Consider the following 21550-nt stretch of genomic DNA (forward strand, 5'->3'; position numbering starts at 1 on the left):
GGAGTGCAGAGGAGGGGTGGTAATCAGGAAGATTTAATAAAGAAGGTAGAGGTTGAGCTGGGTCTTGGGGAATAAGCAAGATAGTAGAAGAGAGTTATCTGGAGGGGATAAGGGCAGAGAGGCACTGAAATTTTCAGTCTGGCCCCAGCTTTCCTTTGCAGACTCATTATCTTCTGCACACTCCAGACTCAATGCTGTCCTCTGAATCGACATGTGTCTGGCACACAGCAAGCAAATCTTCAAGGTCCAGCTTCTAGTTCTTCCACTGAAGTCTCGGCGAAGTGGAATTTATCACACTCTCCTCCGGATTTGCCCAGCCCTTTGTTAATAAGACCTGTTGCTTTTATTGTAGCTCACCCGCTTGCTCAACGGTGAACTTTTTGGAGACAGGAATCAATGATTTGTCTGTTTCCCTAGGCACCTAACAACGCTTTGCTCTTAAGTAATCAGGAAATATTTACTCAATTGAACTTGTTCTAAGGACACTGATATCACTGAATTGAAGGGCATGTCGGTATCTTCTTAGTGTCTCTATAGACTTTAGGCTTTCAGCCTGGTGAAGTAGGGATTTTCTTCTTTGTTTCTAGGCTAGTCAAGCGAAGCAGGGATACAGATTAAGAATTTGCAGATGTGGAAACTCGGAGGGTACATTTGCTCAAAGGCATCATGTTGATAAACGCCGAAACCAGTAGGGCTCTGTTGACTTGAAATCCAGTCCTTTATCCATTATACCCGGGTCTTGTAGCATCAGCCAGATCGGGGTAAAATGCACTAACTCTGAATCCTAGTTTTTTCATCCGTAAATGGGAGCAACAGTACGTATCTCACAGGGCTATGGTGAAGTGGAGCGTCCCTCTGTAACCTCTAACCAGTTCCAGCCTGAGTCACATTATAAGAAAATTTATAAGGCACTATCTTGTAAATACTTAAGATTTAACATCTTCCCTTCACCCCTGCGTCCACTCTTGTCATACCTTTTTCCTGCCTAGCATGTGTCAAACTCAAAGGACTGGGCACCGAGCACAGAGGTTGTGTGCTTTGTCCAGCTTTGAGGTCAGAGGTTGGCTAAATAATCTCTGAGGCTGGGGTCTTAAAAAAAAAACAACAAAAAAACAAAACTAACAAAGCCTTAAGTTCGTTCTGCCCGTGACTTTAAATAATTATGTAGAGGAATGTAATACGTTAAAAGCAAGGGGAGGAGGGGACCCATTGATGGTAGTTGGTTTTATGCCCGCCTGCAGCTAAAGAAATGATTTCTAAAACCTCTTTTGAGGGTGGGAGAGGGACTGCTCCCGAGATTTCTTTTGAGAAATTCCTGAACTGACTGCCTTTTAAAAGGAAAAAAGGTCCAGCTGTGGTGGGCTGGAGGCCGTGGTGAGTGGGTGGGGGTCGACCCCGGCGGCTTCCTCTGTCCCGCTCCCTGCCGCTGCTCCGAAGCCCGCTCGGGCTTCCGAGGGTCCACCGAGGCTCGGGCCGGGCCCAGTAAGAGTGCCAGGCCAGAGGGTACCCATTCCAGGCCGGCCTTCCTCCCCGGGGGGACAGCCTTGGGAGCGAGGCGCCGAGGCGGCTCTCGAGCTCCACTTCCAGCTCGGGGGCCTCGGCAGAGGCCAGGAACCAGACTGGGGCGGCACTAGGGTGCCCGCCACCCCCACCCCCTCCGGCAAGCGGGCGAATCAGCGCGGCTCCCCCGCGGCGCCCAGGCGGGCTGCGGGACCTCGCGACCTCCGCTCGGGGGCCCCGCCCCTGCCCGCGAGCCCCGGGTGGCTCCCTCCTCCCTTCCGCCAGCGGCCCGCCCCCTCCTCGCGAGCTAACGAGTATCTCGCGCGCGCTCCCTTCCCTCCGCGTGGGTGTGAGTGCGCGATCCTCGTACCTCGGCCTTCTCCCCATTGTTTCTTCGCGGCCACCGCGAACCCCCTCCCCCCAGTGCTGTTTCCCCCTCCCCCGCCCCGGTGTAAACGGCGCCTGCGGGGCCCCCCGAACGAAGGGAGGGGGCACTCCTGAACCCTTTCCTCTGCGCGTAGCTCCTCCTCTGCCGGGCCGGGACCCCATTCCAGGCTCTGTCCTCTCCCCTCCCCCTCTCCTCCGGCTACCCCTCTCCCTCGCCCCCTCCCCTCAGCGGGTCCTCCTCTTTCTCTCCCTCTCCCTCTCCCTCCTCCTCCCCCTCCCCATCCCTTCCCCCCCACAATGCAGTTCGCGGCGCGGCGGACATGGCGGTGGAGTCCTGAGCTCGTCGTGTCCCGGCCTCCAGCGGTGGCAGCGGCGACGGCGGCGGCAGCAGGAGGCGGAGGGAGAGCGGGAGCCACTGAGATGAGGAGGCGTCGCGCGCGCCTGTAGCTCGCGGGCCTCGCAGGTACGAGGTTCCGGCCGCGGGGCAGCGCCGGCTGCTGAGGGGGTGTGCTCGGGAAGGCCGGGCGGCCCCCGGTTCGCCCTCCCGGGTGCCGCGCTTCGCAGGTGTCGGGGGCCTGGCCTGAGAGTGTCTCAGCCGTCCCCTTGGGGCCCGACACTTCTTTCTTTGCTGGAACGGGCTTCGGGTGTCCCAGGGGAAGACTGAGATAAGGGAGGTAGGGACGGCGGCCTGGGCGGCCTGAGGAGGGCATTGGGGCGCTTTGGGGACGAACTCCACACTGTGGCTGGGGCTCCGGGTCCCGGACCGAAACCTGTTGTAGACCAGCGAGGCGGATTTTGAGTTAACGGAATTGGTTTGAACATTTCTCTTGGGTCCAGTTACGATTCCCTGTCATGTGTACCTTTTTCTTTCATCCTTGCTTAGACATAGGGGACTACATAATGTATATAAACGTATACACGCATAGAATACATACTGAATGTTTCCCCGGGCTCATCCTTGTAGGGAGAAGGCAGAGGTGTCTGTGTGGATTTCGTTTCTTGCTCGCCCGCCTTCTCTCTCCCCCGCCCCCCAGTCGAAAGGTGGTAATGCGCGGTTTTGACGTGGGTAACTGAGATTCGTATTTGTAAACAGACAGCGCTCTCCTAGTGTGTTGCACGCCTCTGCGAAGTGTTTCAGACTCCTGTTGGTATCTGGATTGCGAAAGAATGAGATGTTTAGACCTGAAGGAAGCACATCAGCGGGATTTCTAGTCGTACTTGAATGGGATGAATTACTGTTGTATTAACGACGTTGATTACACATTTTCTTTTCAGAAGATTACCAAGTCTTAGATGAATTTTGCGTGAGATCTTAGATTCCGTATATCTGCTTCTTCATTTTGATAAAAGTAGTTCCTTACTCATTTGACCTGCCTTATCGTGATCTTAAATTGTGTCCAGAAATGCAATTGGAATTGTGTATTGTTGGCATGCATTTAGTAATTAGCTCGAGTGAATCAGATTAGCTTTTGTTTCCAAAGGTTTTTTTTCCCTCCAGTCTTATAGCAGCGAAATGTTTGTAGCACTTGATGAAACAGAACATATCCTGTTTCTGTTTTTAAAGAAATGAGAACTGTTAGCTAATAAAATTGGATAATCCCAGCCGGATATGATGATTTAGAGAGAATGCCACACAGAGGTGTTGAATTGTGGGGTGGTTTAAAAAGCAAAGCCGACTTTGTGTGTGTGTACGTGTGTGTGTGTCTGCGCGCTGAAATTTTCTTTAGGCTCAGAACTCATGTCACTACACTGCATCGTAGTACTGATTAGTCACAACTTGTAAAATTATGAAATATTGATTCGCTTAAAAAGCTGTGCTTAAGATAACTCTTTAGTGTCTAGTGTGCTGTGTTGCTTTTATAAACAAATTTTTAAAGAGTGCTTCTTAGAAACCATATACTTTGGGGAGGATAAGAATTTTAAGTCGTTTTATACTTTAAAAATATTTATATTTAATATAAACAAAATAAACTTTTAAAACCCTTAGATAAATTTTCCTACTGCTTGCAGTTTTTCACTTGGCTAGTGTGGAAAATGAAAAATGAAGTTTTCTTAAAATAATTCAGAAATGGAAGTGAAAGTTAATGATATTTGATGTTTTAAATCCAGCAAACATTTAAATACAGAAAGGAAATTTAAAGTATTTTCATTGTCATAGGCCAAGTTGTTACCGATAAATTAACAAGATATTGTACATATAAGTTTAGTTCAATTTTATAAATTCTAAGTGACACCTAAAATTACATTTATTTTTAGTTGCTGGTGCTAGAACAGTACAGTGTCTACATTTTATTTTTAGACTTTTTAGAATCAAAATATATAATTATAAATTTCTCTGATTAACAAAGAGCTGTTTAAAGATAGTTTTTATTGTTTTCAGCAGATTCATTTTAGAGTAATTAGAATTTTTTTAACCTCAAAGTTACCTTGACATACAAAATAAGTACCATTAATTATGTTGTATTCTCTGCAGAATGTCAAATCAGGATCTGTTGGTCAAGAAAGGTGTTTGAATTTATTTACTGTAGAAAGTTTCCAGTTTCAGAGAAACAAAATAACCAACACTTACCTGTAGGGCCTGGCCAGGTGGCTCACGCCTGTAATATCAGCACTTTGGGAAGTGGAGGCGAGAGGATTGCTTGAGTGTAGGAGTTTGATATCAGCCTGGGCAACATAGTGAGACTTTGTCACTACCAAAATATAAAACAAATTAGCTGTAATCGCAGAAGCTGAGGTGGGAGGATTGCCTGAGCCCCAGAGTTCAAGGTTGCAGTGAGGCACAGTTGCGCCACTGTACTCCAGCCTGGGTGACAGAGTAAGACCCTGCCTTTTTTTAAAAAAAAAAAAAAAAAAAAAAAGGCAGTACTTACCTGTTAATGTTGATGTCAGAACGTTTTGTTCGATAAAACAGAACTCAATGAGATGTGTTCCTTTTTCAAATAAATTACAAATACTTGAATTGGTTAAAAAATATTACATTCAGTTAAAGCCACTGCTGCAGTATAGAAATATGTTCTAAAAAAGAACAATTCTGGAAAGACCTAAAAAAGACAAAGGAAAGGGACACCATAGTTTAAAACAGGATAGGTAGACTTTTTCTTAGTAATCTTAGAGCAATTAGAGTTGTTTACATGGTACTAACTGAATTGTTTTAATTCTAGAATCCTAAATAATTACACAATTTGGGGAAATGTTTAAAAACCAGCATTTCTGCAGAGTATTTATTTCGTTTTTTAAATCTTTTATTATGTACAGACTGTATTCAAATAAACCATACACTCTGAAAAAGCAGGTTCTGACTTTTCTTCCAGAGTATTTCTTACAGACCCAAAGAGAAGAAAGGGTATATAAATGCAAAGATTAATGTTAGGATTTTTTTTCCCCTTGAGAGATTTGTGTGGTGTCTTATGTTCAAATTATTTTTATGTCAAATCATGTAATTGGATATCTATAATTATGAGTTGAAGAGGGAGAGAGAAGGGAATCAGAATTTTTTAGATTGCCCAGGCACTGTGCTAGACACTGTCTATGCATTTTTTTTTCACTTGTTTGGTGTAACAACCCTTTGAAACCTGTTTATAGGCGAGGAACTTTTGACTCACACAGGTTAGTGATTTGCTGAAGATCACAGAATTAGATTTCAGAGCACATCTGTCTTCCTAATATAATGTATATGTGATGTTGCTTTTCAGGTGTATTATTTTCTCAATTATTTAGAATCGGAAACTGCCTAATGTTGCTCATTCATTCATTCATTTAAACATTCATTTCATCAAACATCTGCATTTGTCTCAGTCTACATATAGTACAGTAAATTACAACACACTAGATTGTGGGAGTTGAGAGGGAAGAAACTGGCTCTTGAAGGGTGAGTAGGAGTTTGCTAGGTGGAGAGGAGGATGGATTGGAGGTTGGAGATCATTCCAGACCTAGGGAATAACATGCAAAGATGATAAATTGTAATAAGCCTTGGGGAGTGAGGGAGAGTGAGAAATTCAGTGTGGTAGGAATTGATATGGATAGAATGGGGAGATAAATGATAGGAAGTAGCAAATTATGAGGGACCATTTATGTTATATTAAGGTATTTGAATTTTTATCTTGTGAGATCACCAAGTGAGATAGTGGTTGAGCTGTGAAGTATGTTTTCTGACTCCTAGTTTTGCATTTCTTTTCTCCTTGGCTTTCTTGCTAACAGAGTTTACCTGTTTTTAGTGGATAGGCAGGCCTTCTTTTCCATACCACTCTTCTCTCTTCTCCCTGTATTCTAGACTTTTATCTTGAGGATTCTGTGATCCAAATTTTACTGTCCAAGAACTTTTAATTTTTTTTTTTTTTTTTTTTTTTTTTTGAGACGGAGTCTGGCTCTGTCGCCCGGGCTGGAGTGCAGTGGCCGGATCTCAGCTCACTGCAAGCTCCGCCCCCCGGGTTTACGCCATTCTCCTACCTCAGCCTCCCGAGTAGCTGGGACTACAGGCGCCCGCCGCCTCGCCCGGCTAGTTTTTTGTATTTTTTTTAGTAGAGACGGGGATTCACCGTGTTCGCCAGGATGGTCTCGATCTCCTGACCTCGTGATCCGCCCGTCTCGGCCTCCCAAAGTGCTGGGATTACAGGCTTGAGCCACCGCGCCCGGCCGAACTTTTAATTTTTTTTTTTTTTTTTTTTTTTGAGACGGAGTCTTGCTCTGTCCCCCAGGCTGGAGTGCAGTGGCCGGATCTCAGCTCACTGCAAGCTTCTCCTCTCGGGTTCACGCCATTCTCCTGCCTCAGCCTCCCGAGTAGCTGGGACTACAGGCACCCGCCACTTCGCCCGGCTAGTTTTTTGTATTTTTTAGTAGAGACGGGGTTTCACCGTGTTAGCCAGGATGGTCTCGATCTCCTGACCTCATGATCCGCCCGTCTCGGCCTCCCAAAGTGCTGGGATTACAGGCTTGAGCCACCGCGCCCGGCCTAGAACTTTTAATTTTTTAGAAAATTCTTTTGAGATGAAAATACCTCTGGGGGAAATCACCTTGTTATACTACTTAGGAAGTTTTTTCACTTGTTGGCTTGGATTAGTTGACTGTTTTCCAGTTTAGCACTAGAAAACAGTAGCTTAAGGCATTGAAGAGCATGAGCTGGAAGGAGGCAGAAGCTATTCATTCAAGTTTGATGTTCACCACTATAGATGGGCAAAGTCCTAATCTTTACATAAGGCATCTTGTACTTTCAAAAAGAAATAGGTATGTTTGTTAATCACACAACAATCTGATTGCTTTAAGTGGGTATTTGATTTACCATGATAATAGATAACTTATTGCATGGTTACTACAAGCTAATTTCTTTCTCAAGATCTTTAAAGTGTTAACTTATTCCTCAAAACAACCTTTTTTATAGTATTCTCATTTACAGATGGGGAAAGTCCATGTAGAAGGGTTGAGTACCTTGGACAATATCTCATAGCTAGTGTGCTGCAGTCAGGATTTGAGCTCAAAGTGTCTGAGTCTAGAGTCACAGCTCTTCGCCACTATACTGTGTTATACCTTTAAGCTTAGGGTGTCAAAGTTTTGTGTTCAGAGAGTGTTAAATTCTGTAGTTACATAGGTTGTCAATAATATTTTGCAAGTATGCAAAGTATGAATTATAAAAAATAACTAAACCTGATTGCATTTTGTCAGTGTGTAGTTTAATAATATAATTATTAAATTAAATATTTAACACCACTGTAGTTTAAATAATTTAATTGACCAATCATTAAGTACTAGTCATGTGCTGAGTGTTAGTTTAGGCCAGTGGTATTCAAACTATGTTTGGGGACCTTTTGGAGAGGGGTGTCTCTGAGTCAAACTGTTTTCATGGTAATATTAAGACACAATTTGACTTTTCCCTTATTCTCTGGTCTGGAGTGGCATGTGAAGACTTTATTGCTTTGATGGCTAATGTAATGTGTAATAGTGTATTATTTTTTTCCCTTTTTTCTTTGAGATATAATTTACAATACCATAAAATTCACACTTTTAAAAGATACAGTTCAGTGGCTTTTAGTGTATCTATAAGGTTGTGTAACCATCACTATTTAATTTTGGAATATTTTTATACCATAATGAAACCCAGTTCCCATTAATCACTCCCCATTCCTTCCTCCTTCAAGCCTTTGGCAACCACTAAGCTACGTCTCTAGAAATTATGGACATTACACATACAAGGAATTATACAGTATGTGGCTTTTTGTGCCTGGCTTCTCTCACTGAACTTAATGTTTTCAAGGTTGGCCATAGTGTAGCATGTATTAGCTTTTTTCTGGCTGAATAGTATTACCTTCTATGGAGATACCACGTTTTGTTTAACCATTCATCATTTGATGGACATTTGGGTTATTTCCACTTTTTACCTATAAGGAATAGTGCTGCTGTGAACATCGTTAAGAGTTTCTGTGTGGATATACATTTTCATTTCTCTTGGGTATATACCCAGATTGTAATTGCTGGGTGTTTTGATAAACTTATGTTTAACTTTCTGAGGAACTGCCAAACTGTTTTCCAAAGTTGTACCATTTTACATTCCCAGTGGCAATGTATGGAAGGTTTCAGTTTCTCTACATCCTGACCATCATCTAGTGGGTGACACTTCACCCATACTACCTCACTACCTCATTGTGGGTTTGATTTGCATTTCCCTAATGATTAATAAGATGTTGAGCATCTCTTCATGTGCCTATTGTGTGTGCATTTTTCTATCTCCTTTGGAAAGATACCTACTCAAATCCTTTACCCGTTTTTAAAAATTGTTGAGTTTTAAGAACTCTTAATATATTCTGGATACTAGACGTCCCCCACTTTTTTTTTTTTTTTTTTTGAGACAGTCTTGCTCTTTCACCAAGGCTGAAGTGCAGTTGTGTGAACACAGCTCACTGTAGCCTCTGCCTTCTGGCCTCCACCTCCTGGGCCTTAAGCGATCCTCCTGCCTTAGCCTCTTGAGTAGCTTGGACTATAGGGGCGTGCCACCATGCCCAGCTAATTTTATTTATTTATTTATTTATTTTTGTAGAGACAAGGTCTCACTGTGTTGTCTAGGCTGGTCTCAAACTCCTGGCCTCAAATGATCCTCCTTCCTCAGCCTCCAAAAGGGCCAGGATTACAGGTGTGAGTCATCTCACCCAGCCTAGACCCTTTTTAGATATATTATTTACAAAAATGCTGTCTCATTTTGTGGAGTGTCTGTTCACTTGATTCTAAAAATAGTGATAAAATGTACATAATAAAATTATCCATTTAACCTTGTTTCTAACTTTTAAAAATTGCAGTAAAATATACATAACACAACATATCTTAATGATTTTTAAGTGTATCATTCAGTGGTATTAAATACATTCATAATGTTGTGCAGCCATCATCACCATCCATCCCTATAACCCTTTTCATCTTACAAAACTGAAGCTCTATACCCATTAAATGATAATTTCCCATTCCCTTCTTCCCTCACCCCTGGCAACCACTATTCTGTCTTTACCATTTTGCCTACTCTAAATACCTCATATAAATTGAATCATAAAGTATTTGTCTTGTGGCTTGTTTCACTTAGCATAGTGTCCTCAGCATTCGTTCATGTGGCATACTGCAGAGTTTCCTTCTTTTTTAAGGCTGAATAATATTCCATTGTATGGATATACCACATTTTGCTTATCTCTTTGTCTATGAGTAGACACTTAGATTATTTCCATGTTTTAGCTCTTGTGAATGATGCTGCTGTGAACATGAGTGTACAGTATCTCTTAGAGAGCCTGCTTTCAATTTTTTTGGTGTATACCCAGAAGTTAAATTATTGGATCGGATGGTAATTTTATTCTTATTATTTATTTATTTATTTATTTGACAAGATCTGACTCTGTCTCCCAAGCTGGAGTGCAGTGGCATGATCTTGGCTCACTGCAGCCTCTGCCTCCTGGGCTCAAACCATCCTCCCACCTCAGCCTCTTGTGTAGCTGGGACTATGGGCGCTTGTGACCACACCTGGCTAATTTTTTTTTTTTTGTATTTTTGTAGAGATGCAATTTCACCATATTGCCCAAGCTGGTCTGGAACTCCTGAGCTCAAGTGATCTGCCTGCCTCAGCCTCCCAAACTGCTGGGATTACAGGCATGAGCCATCGTGCCTTACCTATTACTATTATTATTTTTGACACCTTAGGATCATTGAGTATATTTTTAATTTTTTGAGGAACTGCCGTATTGTTTTCCATAGTGGCTGTACCATTTTACATTCCTCCCAACAGTGCAGAAAGGTTCTAATATTTCCACAGCCTTGCCAACGCTTGTTATTTTGTTTTTATTTAATAGTAGTCCTGTCCTATGGGTTATGAGTTGGTATCTCATTGCAGTTTTGATTTGCATTTCCCTAATGATTAGTGATATTCAGCATCTTTTCACGTGCTTGTGGCCATCTGTATATCTTCTTTGGAGAAATGTCTATGCGAGCCCTTTGCCCGTTTTTGAATCAGGTTGTTTTTTGTTCATTTTTTTGGAGTTGCTGTATATTCTGGATGTTAGTCCCTTATCAAATACATGATTTATAATTATTTTCTTCCATTCTGTTCTGTAGGGTTACCTTTTTTTTTTTTTTTTGAGACAGAGTCTTACTCTCTGTCGCCCAGACTGGGGAGCAGTGGTGTAGTCTTGGCTTACCACAACCTCCAGTTCCCAGGCTCAAGCGATTCTCCTACCTCAGCCTCCTGAGTAGCTAGGATTACAGGCGCTTGCCAGTATTGCCTAGCTAAATTTTGTATTTTTAGTAGAGATGGGATTTCACCATGTTGGCTAGACTGCTGAGATCTTGAACTTCTGACCGCAAATGTTCCACCCACTTTGGCCTCCCAAAGTGTGAGGATTATAGGCATGAGCCACCATGCCTGGCCTTTACTCTGTTTCTTTTCTGGTTTGTTTGGGTTTTTTTGTTTGTTTGTTTGTTTGTTTGTTTTTGAGACAAGGTGTCACTCTGTCCCCTAGGTTGGGATGCGGTGGTGCAATCATGGCTCAATGCAGCCTTGACCTCCCTGGGCTCAAGAGATCATCCCACCTCAGCCTTTGGAGTAGCTGGGACTATAGGCACGTGTCACCACGACACTCGAATTTTAAGATTTTTGTAGAGACAGGGTCTCACTATGTTGCATAGGCTGGCCTTGAACTCCTGGCCTCAAGTGATCCTCCTGGCTGGGCCTCCCAGAGTGCTGGGATTATAGATGTGAACCACCATGCCTAGCGTGGCCACCATTTTACTCAGTTGATAGTATCTTTTGAGTAACAAAAGTTTTGAATTTTCTGCCAGTCTTGTTTGTCTATTTTTTCTTTTGTTGCCCATGCCTTTGGTGTCATACTAAGCAAATAATTGCCAACTCCAGTGTCGTGAAGCTTTTCCCTTCTGTTTTCGTCTAAGAACTTTATAGTTTTATGTTTCTTAGTTATGGTTTTATAGTTACAAGTTTAGGTTTCTCAGGTCTTTGATCCATTTTGAGTTAACTTTTGTTTATGGTCAAAATTCAGTCTTTTGCAGGTGGAACACCCAGCTAAGTTTTTGTATTTTTAGTAGAAATGGGGTTTCACCATGTTAGCCAGGATGGTCTCATCTCCTGACCTTGTGATCTGCCTGCAGTGGCCTCCCAAACTGCTGGGATTACAGGCATGAGCCACCGTGCCTGGCCTGATTACTGTAGCTTTGTAGTAAGTTTTGCAGCTAGGAAGTGTGAGTCCTCCATCTTTGTTTTTCTTTGTCAAGACTTCTGGCTATTTGGAGTCTCTTGGGATTCCATATGAATTTTAGGATTGATTTTGGTATTTCTGCAAAAAATGTCGTTGGAATTTTGATAGGGATTGCATTAAATGTTTAGATTGCTTTTTAGTGTGGACATTTTAACAATAGTCAAGCCAGGCATGGTGGCTCATGCCTGTAATCCCAGCACTTTGGGAGGCCGAGGCGAGTGGATCACCTGAGGTCAGGAGTTCGAGACCAGCCTGGCCAACATGGTGAAACCCTGTCTTTAGTAAAAATACAAAAATTAGCTGAGCCCAGTGGCAGGTGCCTATAATCCTGGCTACTCAGGAGGCTGCGGCAGGAGAATCGCTTGAACCTGGGAGGCGGAGGTTGCAGTGAGCCGAGATTGCCTCATTGCACTCCAGCCTGGGAGGGAGAGCGAGACTCCGTCTCAAAAAAAAAAAAAAAAAAAAAAAAAATTAAGCCTCTGTGAACGTAGTATGTGTTTCTGTTTATATATTTCTAAATTTCTTTCAGCAATGTTTCATAGTTTTCTTTGTACATATATTTCACTTCTTTGGTTATGTAATTCCTTAGTACTTTATTCTTTTTGATGGTATTGTAAATGGAATTTTTAAAATTTCCCTTCAGATTATTTATTGTATTTAGAAATGCAACTGGTTTTTTGTTTGTTGACTTTGTATCCTGCTTCTTTGCGGAATTCATTTATTAGTTGTAGTGTGTGTGTGCGTGTATAATCTTTAGGATTTTCTACATATAAAATCATATTATTTGCAAACTGAGATGATTTTACTTCTTCCTCTCCAATTTAGATGCCTTTTGTTTCTTTTGCCTAATGGCGTTGGCTAGAACTTCCAGTACTGTGTTGAGTAGAAATGGTGAACACAGGCCAGGCATGGTGGCTCATGCCTGTAATCGGAGGCTTAGGTGGGTGGATCACCTGAAGTCAGGAGTTTGAGACCAGCCTGACCAACATGGAAAAACCCTGTCTCTATTCAAAATTCAAAATTAGCTGGGCACAGTGGCGCATGCCTGTAATCCCAGCTACTTGGGAGGCCGAGGCAGGAGAATCGCTTGAACCTGGGGGGCAGAGGTTGTGGTGAGCTGAGATCATGCCATTGCACTCCAGCCTGGGCAACAAGAGCGAAACTCCACCTCAAAAAAAAAAAAAAAAAAAGAAAAGAAAAGAAATGGTGAAAACAGGCATCTTTCCCTTGTCCTCATATAAGAGGAAAAGGTTTTCATTTTTTACCATTGAGTGTGATGTCTACTATAGGTTTTCCTTAGATAGCTTTTATTATATTGAAGTAGTTTCTTTCTATTCCTAGATTGTTGAGTGTTTTTATCATGAAAGGGTATTGAATTTTGTCAGATCCTTTGTTTGCTGGAGATGATCATGTGGTTTTTCGTTTTGTTTGGTTAATATGGTATGTTACATTGATCTGTTTTCATATGCAAGGATGGTTCAACATCCTTGCATTCCAGGAATAAATCCCATTTGGTCGTGGTGTATAATTCTTTAACTGTGCTGCTGAATTCAGTTTGCTAGTATTCTGTTGTGGATTTTTGCATGAATGTTTATACTATTTTCATTTTAAGCCTCAGCCTCTCGAGTAGCTAAGCATACATTCAGTAACATTAAATATATTTACATTATTGTGCAACTATCACCACCATCCATTTCCAGAATATTTCCATTTTCCCAAGCTGAAATTCTGTACCCATCAAACAATAAATTCTCATTTCCCTTGCTTCCTAACCTGTAGAAACCACCATTCTACTTTATTTCTCTGTGATTTTGACTGTTCTAAGTACTGCATATCAGTAGGCTCATATAATATTTGTTGTGGGCCGGGCGCGGTGGCTCAAGCCTGTAATCCCAGCACTTTGGGAGGCCGAGACGGGCGGATCACTAGGTCAGGAGATCGAGACCATCCTGGCTAACACGGTGAAACCCCGTCTCTACTAAAAAATACAAAAAACTAGCCGGGCGAGGTGGCGGGCGCCTGTAGTCCCAGCTACTCAGGAGGCTGAGACAGGAGAATGGCCCGAACCCGGGAGGCGGAGCTTGCAGTGAGCTGAGATCCGGCCACTGCACTCCAGCCTGGGCGACAGAGCGAGACTCCGTCTAAAAAAAAAAAAATATTTGTTGTGACTGGCTTCTTTCATATGGCATAATGTCTTCAAGGTTCATCCATGTCATAGCATGTGTCAGAATTTTCTACCTTTTTAAGACTGAGTAGCAGTTCATTATATATATGTCCCACATTTTGTTTATCCTTTCATCTGTTGGTGGATACTTGGGTTGCCTTCACATTTTGGCTATCGTGAATAATGCTTCTTTGAACATTGATGTTCAAATACCTGTTTCTGCTTTCAGTTATTTGGGTATATACTTAGAATTGGAATTGTTGGATCATTCTATGTTTAATTTTTTGAGGAGTTGTCATACTGTTTTTTCATTTTTGTTGAGTGTGCTCACTGAAATACAGAAGTTTTAAATTTGATGAAGTCCCATTTATCTATTTTCTTTAGTTTTCTCTGCTTTAAGTGTCATACCTAAAAAATCATTGTTGATCCAAGATTATGAAGATTTACTCCTGTGTTTTCTTCCAACAGTTTTATACTTTTAGCTTCTACATTTAGGTCTTTGATCCATTTTGAGTTTTTTTTTTTTTTAATGTGATATAATGTAGAAGTTTCTTTCTTTCTTTTTTCTTTTTTTTTTTTTTTTTTTTTGACAGTCTTGCTCTGTCACCCAGGCTGGAGTGCAATGACGTGGTCTTGGCTCACTGCAACCTCTGCCTCCTGAGTTCAAGTGATTCTCCTGCCTCAGCCTCCCAAGTAGCTGGGATTACAGGTGCCTGCCACCATGCCCAGCTAATTTTTGTATTTTTAGTGGAGAGGGGGTTTCACCATGTTGGCCAGGCTCGTCTCGAACTCCTGAGATCAAGTAATATGCCGCCTTGGCCTCCCAAAGTGCTAGGATTACAGGCGTGAACCCCCGTGCCCAGCCTGATGTAGAAGTTTTACTACCTTTTTTTTTTTTTTTTTTTTTTTTTTTTTTAAGACAGAGTCTTGCTCTGTGGCCCAGGCTGGAGTGCAGTGGCGTGATCTTGGCTCACTGCAACGTCTGCCTCCTCCCGAGTTCAGGCAATTCTTTTTTTTTTTTTTTTTTTTTTTTGAGACGGAGTCTCGCTTTGTCGCCCAGGCTGGAGTGCAGTGGCCGGATCTCAGCTCACTGCAAGCTCCGCCTCCCGGGTTTACGCCATTCTCCTGCCTCAGCCTCCCGAGTAGCTGGGACTACAGGCGCCCACCACCTCGCCCGGCTAGTTTTTTGTATTTTTAGTAGAGACGGGGTTTCACCGTGTTAGCCGGGATCGTCTCTCGATCTCCTGACCTCGTGATCCGCCCGTCTCGGCCTCCCAAAGTGCTGGGATTACAGGCTTGAGCCACCGCGCCCGGCCGAGTTCAGGCAATTCTTGTGCCTCAGCCACCCTAGTAGTTGAGATTACAGGTGTGCACCACCATGCCCAGCCAGTTTTTGTATTTTTAGTAGAGACAGCGTTTTACCATGTTGGCCAGGCTGGTCCCTAACTCCTGGCCTCAGGTGATCTGTCTGCCTCGGCCTCCTAAAGTGCTGGGATTACAGGTGTGAGCCACTGCGTCTGACCAGTATATTTTTGCATTTGAAAAATTTCTCAGTTTTAATAATCTAATGATGCATGTATCAATAGATATAACACACAAAGACAAAGGTTCTTTGGATCCTCGATATTTTAAGAGTATAAAGGTATTCTGAGACCAAAAAGTTTGAGAATTACTGCTTTAGGCTCAGAGACATACTCTAGTACGTAAACTTGGACCAAAAATTGGGAGTCATGTTTCTTATAGTCACATGGCAGTCCCGTTTGTGTTATCTTAGGCAAGTCATAAACTCAGGGTACCTCATTAATGTATAAAATGGAAATACTACAAGACTATAATTATAGCAACTTCACAGATGTGTAAGGATAAGTGAATGGGTATACTAGACAGGTAGTAGTGAAAACTGTATTCTCAAAAATGTTGTCTTTTTTTTTTTTTTTTTTTTTTGAGTTGAGTCTTGCTCTTTTGCCCAGGCTGGAGTGCAGTGGTGCGATCTTAGGTTACTGTGTACTCTCTCTCCTGGGCTCAAGTGATTCTTCTGTCTCAGCCTCCTGAGAATTCAGATTACAGGTGTACGCCACCAAGCCCTGCAATTTTTTTTGTCTTTTTAGTAGAGTTGGGGTTTCGCTGTGTCGCCCAGGCTGGTCTTGAACTCCTCGTTGCAAGTGATCCCCCTGCCTTGGTCTCCTAGAGTGCTGGGATTTTAGACATGAGCCACTGCGTCTGGCCAGTTTTTTTTTTTTTGAGACAGAGTCTCGCTCTGTCGCCCAGGCTGGAGTGTAGTGGCGCAATCTTGGCTCACTGCAAGCTCTGCCTCCCGGGTTCACGCCATTCTCCTGCCTCAGCCTCCCAAGTAGCCGGGATTACAGGCACCTGCCACCATGCCTGGCTAATTTTTTTGTATTTTTAGTAGAGACAGGGTTTCACTGTGTTAGCCAAGATGGTCTCGATCTCCTGACCTTGTGATCTGCCCACTTTAGCCTCCCAAAGTGCTGGGATTACAGGTTTGAGCCACTGCGCCTGGCCTTTTTTTTTTTTTTTTTAAGACAGAGTCTTGCTCTTGTCACCCAGGCTGGAGTGCAATGGCACAATCTTGGCTCACTGTAACCTCTGCCTCCTGGTTCAAGTGATTCTTCTGCCTCAGCCTCCTGAGTAGTTGGTATTATAGACGTGTGCCACCACTCCCAGCTAATTTTTGTATTTTGGTAGAGACAGGGTTTCACCATACTGGTCAGGCTAGTCTTGAACTCCTGACCTCAGGTGATCCACCCGCCTCAGCCTCCCAAAGTGCTGGGATTATAGGCGTGAGCCACCGCGCCCTACCCTGCCATCTTTTTTTAAAACTGAAAATTTGTAAGAGCTCCAGGACTTTTTGTAGGAACTTGTGGCATTGTTAATGTGGGTAGTGTCTTGAATGTTGCTTTTTCCCCCGTACCTGTTTCCTCAAAGCCAGGAAATTATATCTGTAGTTTACTACCTACTGTCTCTTCTTCGTTTTCTTGTAAGACAGGTGTCCTGCTGGCTATATTTCTTACCTGACATTGTCATTTCAATCTAGGAATCTCTAGGTCACCCATTTATATTCACTGATACTTTGGTGTAATTCCTGACATCCATGTTGGGCAATCAGAAGCATAACATTGAATGTATCTAACACTTAATTTCCTTAATTTCTATATTCTAGTGATATTCTCCTCTACTTTCCTTGATAGTTCCTATTCATATGATTCAAAATGATTCTTCTAACCAAAATTTTCTGAATTATCTACATATGTATGTTCCTTTAGTTTTTTTTTTTTTTTTTTTTATCCCTAATTTCACTGTAAAGCCTCTTTTTGGCTTTATCCTTTCCCTTCATCAGCATGATTACTGTTGTGTTCCTTACCCTATTGAAATAGTGATTCTGTAACTTTGCAACCCCGTACAAATTATCTACAAATTGTATAACTAGTGGTGCCTCACAACTGTAATTCCAGGATTACTTTGGGAAGCTGAGGTGGGAGGATTGTCTTGGCGCCCTAAAGTGTTGGGATTACAGGTGTAAGCCACTTTACCTGGACACAACACTCTCTTTTCTTTAACTTGGTGACAAGTAAGGCAGGAACGAAAGGAAGAGGAGATATGAATTGCACTATCTTTCCCTTTCCTTCTGCATCATCATTTTTAGAATAAGTGGTTAATTCAGGGAAGTAACATTAGTAAGGAAAGATATGGTAGAATTCTTTGATCATTCATATTTCTTTTCTTTTCTTTTTTCTTTTTTTTTGAGACAGTCTTGCTCTGTTGCCTAGGCTGGAGTGCAGTGGTGTGATTGCAGCTCACTGTAGCCTTCCCCTGCCAGGTGCAGTGATCCTCCCACTTCAGGCTCCTGAGACTGGGACTACAGGTGCCTGGCTAATTTTTTATTTTTTGTGGAGATGGAGTCTCCTGTGTTGCCTAGGCTAGTCTCAAACTCCTGGACTCAAGTGGTCCTCCCACCTTGTCCTCCGGAAGTGCTGTGATTACAGGCATGAACCATGGCACCCAGCTCCCTTTTTTTTCTCAGTTGCCAAAACAAGAGCATTTATTTGTCTTTCATGTTACATGCCCATTGTGGATAGAATGTATATTTTGCTAATGTTGGATAGAGGCCTTTATATCTGTTAGGTCAAATTATTTTATTTTATTTTTTTGAGATGGAGTCTCACTCTTTCACCCAGATTGGAGTGCAGTGGTATGATCTTGGCTTACTGCAACCTACACCTCCCAGGTTCAAGCGATTCTTGTGCCTCAGCCTCCCAAGCAGCTGGGACTACGGGTGTGTGCCACCACACCCGGATACTTTTTGTATTTTTGGTAGAGACGGGGTTTCACCATGTTGCCCAGGCTTTTCTTGAACTCCTGAGCTCAAGTAATCTGCCCCCTTTGGCCTCCCAAAGTGCTGGGATTATAGGCATGAGCCACCATGCCCAGCCGGTCTAATTTGTTTGTTTGTTTGTTTGTTTATTTATTTATTTTTGAGACAGAGTTTCGCTTTTGTTGCCCAGGCTGAAGTGCAGTGGCCTGATCTCGACTCATGGCAAACTGCCTCTTCGGTTCAAGCGATCTTCCTGCTTCAGCCTCCTGAGTAGCTGGGATTACAGGCACGCACCACCATGCCTGGCTAATTTTTGTATTTTAGTAGAGATGGGATTTTGCCGTGTTGGCCCGGCTGGTCTCCTGACCTCAGATAATCCACCTGCCTTGGCCTCCCAAAGTGCTGGGATTACAGGCGTGAGCCACCATGCCCAGCCAGTCAAATTAGTTTATGGTGTTACACAAATCCTCTGTTTCCTTTTTGATCTTTTGTCTGGTTGCTCTGTTATTGAAAAGTGGGGTGTTGAAGTCTTCCAGTGTGATTATAGAACAATTTCTCTTTTCAATTATGTTAACTTTTGTTTCCTGTATTTTAAGTCACTGTTGTTAGGTGCATATGTTTATAACTGTTATATGTCCTTGCTGGATTGAACCTTTTATCAATATATAATATCCTTCTTTGTATTTTGTAACCTTTTTTGACTTAAAGTGTTATTTTATCTGATAACAATGTAGCCCCAGCTCTATCTTGGTTACTCTTTGCGTGGAATATCTTTTTTCATTTTTTCTTATAACTCCTTTGCTCTTTGTATCTAAAGTGAATCTTGTAGATAGATGATAGATTATGTGTTTTCCACTTTGCCAATCTCTCTTTTTATGTTTTTTAAATTTTATTTATTTATTTATTTATTTTGAGATGGAGTTTCACTCTTACTACCCAGGCTGCTGGAGTACAATGGCACTATCTCAACTCACCGCAACCTCCGCCTCCCGGATTCAAGCAATTCTCCTTCCTCAGTCTCCCAAGTAGCTGGGATTACAGGCATGCGCCACCACGCCTGGCTAATTTTGTATTTTTAGTAGAGACGGGGTTTCTCCGTGTTGGTCAGGCTGGTCTCGAGCTCCTGACCTCAGGTGATCCACCCGCCTCAGCCTCCCAAAGTCCTGGAATTACAGGTTTGAGCCACTGTGCCAAGCTTATTTTTATTTTTTTAATTTAATTTAATTTTATTTTTTCGAGATGAAATTTCACTCTTGTTGCCCAGGCTGGAGTGCAGTGGTGCAATCTCAGCTTACTGCAACCTCTACCTCCTGGGTTCAAGTGATTCTCCTGCTCAGCCTCCCAAGTAGCTGGGATTACAAGCACCCACCACCACGCCCACTTTTTTTTTTTTTTGTATTTTTAGTAGAGACAGGGTTTCACCATGTTCTCCAGGCTGGTTGCGAACTCCTGATCTCAGATAATCCGCCTGCCTCGGCCTCCCAAAGTGCTGGGATTACAGGCGTCAGCCACCATGCCTGGCCAATCTCTCTTTTTAATTGGAAAGTTTAATTCATTTACATTTAAAGTAATTACTGGTAAGGAAGGATTTACTTCTGCCATTTAGCTCTTTCTTTTCCATATGTTTTTTATGTTTTTTGTTTCTCTAATGCTGCCTTTTTATGTATTCAGTTGATTTTTTATAGAATTATAATCCTGTTTTGATTTTGTGTGTGTGTGTGTGTGTGTGTGTGTGTGTGTGTGTTGCTTTCTTAGTGGATGCCTTGAGGATAACGATGTAATTAACATCTTAAATTTAAACAACCTAGTTTGAGTAATACCAACTTAGTTTAAATAGTACGCAAATACTCTGCTCTTACTCATCTTTCTCTCCTCCTTTATATTTTTATTGTCACAGATTACATCTTTATACAGTATGTGCCTGTTAACATAGGTTTGTAATGAATTTTTATGCATTTGTCTTTTAAATCATGTAAAGGGAGAAACCCAAGAGTTACCAAAATTACAATAATATTGGCTTTTATATTTACCTATGTAGTTATTTTTACTAGTGTTCTTTATTTCTTGTTACGGATTTGAGTTACTGTCTAGTGTCTTTTCATCTCAGCATTAAGAATTTCTTTTAGCACTTGTAGGGCAGAATGAACTTTCTAACTTTTTGTTTATCTGGAAATATAATTTCTCCTTCATTCTTGAAGGGTGGTTTTACTGGCTAGAGAATTCTTAGTTCACAGCTTTTTTCTTTCAGGACTTCAAATATGTCACTGCATTGCCCTCTCATTTCCATGGTTTCTTATGAGCAATCACCTGTTAACTTTTGTGTTTGATGAGTTAAACTCTCTTGCTTCTTTCAAAGTTCTCTTTGGTTTTGACATTTGACTCTGTGTCTCAGTGTGAATTTCTTTCAATTTATTCTGCTTAAAGTTTATTGCGCTTTGTGGAGGTATATACTGTGTCTTTCATCAGATTGGGGAAGTTTCTAACCGTTGTTTCTTCAAATATTTTTTCTACACCCTTCTCTTCTTTCTGTGACTTCTATTATGCATATGTTAGTATGCTTGGTAGAGAAAGTAATAAACAGTATTGCCCAGGGAACAAAATGCCAGAGAACAAAAAATACAGAGGGCAGAAAAAAGTTTGAGAAAAAATTTTAATGTTCTGAATATTAGTGGTCTTTAGAAATATGAGATTATAACTATGAAACAAGATCAGAGTGCTGTAAAAAGGAATAATTAGTGTGAGAGAGTTCTTAGAAGTAAAAATATGATAGAATAGTTGGAAGATAGAGTTGAGGAAATCACCTAGGAAGGAGAACAAAAATAAAGGTGGAAGAATGGAGAGAAAAGATAAGAAAATTGGAGGATCAATTTAGGAGGCCCAAGTCTAATTAATAGGAGCAATAGAAAGAGAACAGAGAAGATGAAAAGGAGGAATTTATAGTAGATAGAAGAAAAAAAATTTATAGAAGTGAATGATGTGAATTACTGATGAAAAGAGCCAGCTTGACTATGCAACAAGACAAATGAGGAGATATCTACAGCAGGCTTATTGCTTGGAAATTTCAGAATACCAAAGCAAAGAGATTATCCTAGAAGTTTTCATAGAGAAAAGGTCAGTAAAAAAGGTAAAGAGTAAGAATGGCATAATTTTCTTAGTGGCAGTCCCAGAAACTAGAAATCATTGAAAAGGAACTTGTGACATTTTGAATGAATAATTTCTAACCTAGAATTTTATTTTATTTTTTTGAGACAGAGTGTTGCACTGTCGCCCAGGCTGGAGTTCAGTGACACCATCACGGCTCACTGCAGCCTTGACCTCCCGGGCTCAAGTGATTCTTCTACCTCAGCCTCCTGAGTAGCTGGGATCATAGGCATGCACCACCATGTTTGGCTGATTTTTTTTTTTTTTTTTTTTTTTTTGTAGAGACAGGGTTTTGCC

At 41.9% G+C, this 21550-nt stretch overlaps 1 protein-coding gene across 43 annotated transcripts in view; it reads left to right on the forward strand.

Moving 5' to 3' along the window:
* The first annotated feature begins 2188 nt into the window (after positions 1–2188).
* Positions 2189–21550, forward strand: part of TUT4 (terminal uridylyl transferase 4) — a 130606-nt gene continuing 111244 nt past the window's right edge. For 39 of the 43 annotated variants that reach the window (XR_012420155.1, XR_012420157.1, XM_074006556.1 and 36 more), the window contains exon 1: positions 2199–2350. The gene's annotated coding sequence lies outside the window, so the exon portion shown is untranslated. Of the gene's footprint in view, positions 2351–21550 lie in introns of all 43 variants that reach the window. The other 4 variants (XM_005543360.5, XM_005543357.5, XM_015435833.4 and 1 more) reach the window with 1 other exon arrangement.

The sequence above is a fragment of the Macaca fascicularis genome, chromosome 1, assembly GCF_037993035.2.
Source record: "Macaca fascicularis isolate 582-1 chromosome 1, T2T-MFA8v1.1".
Classification (NCBI taxonomy): Eukaryota; Metazoa; Chordata; class Mammalia; order Primates; family Cercopithecidae; genus Macaca; species Macaca fascicularis.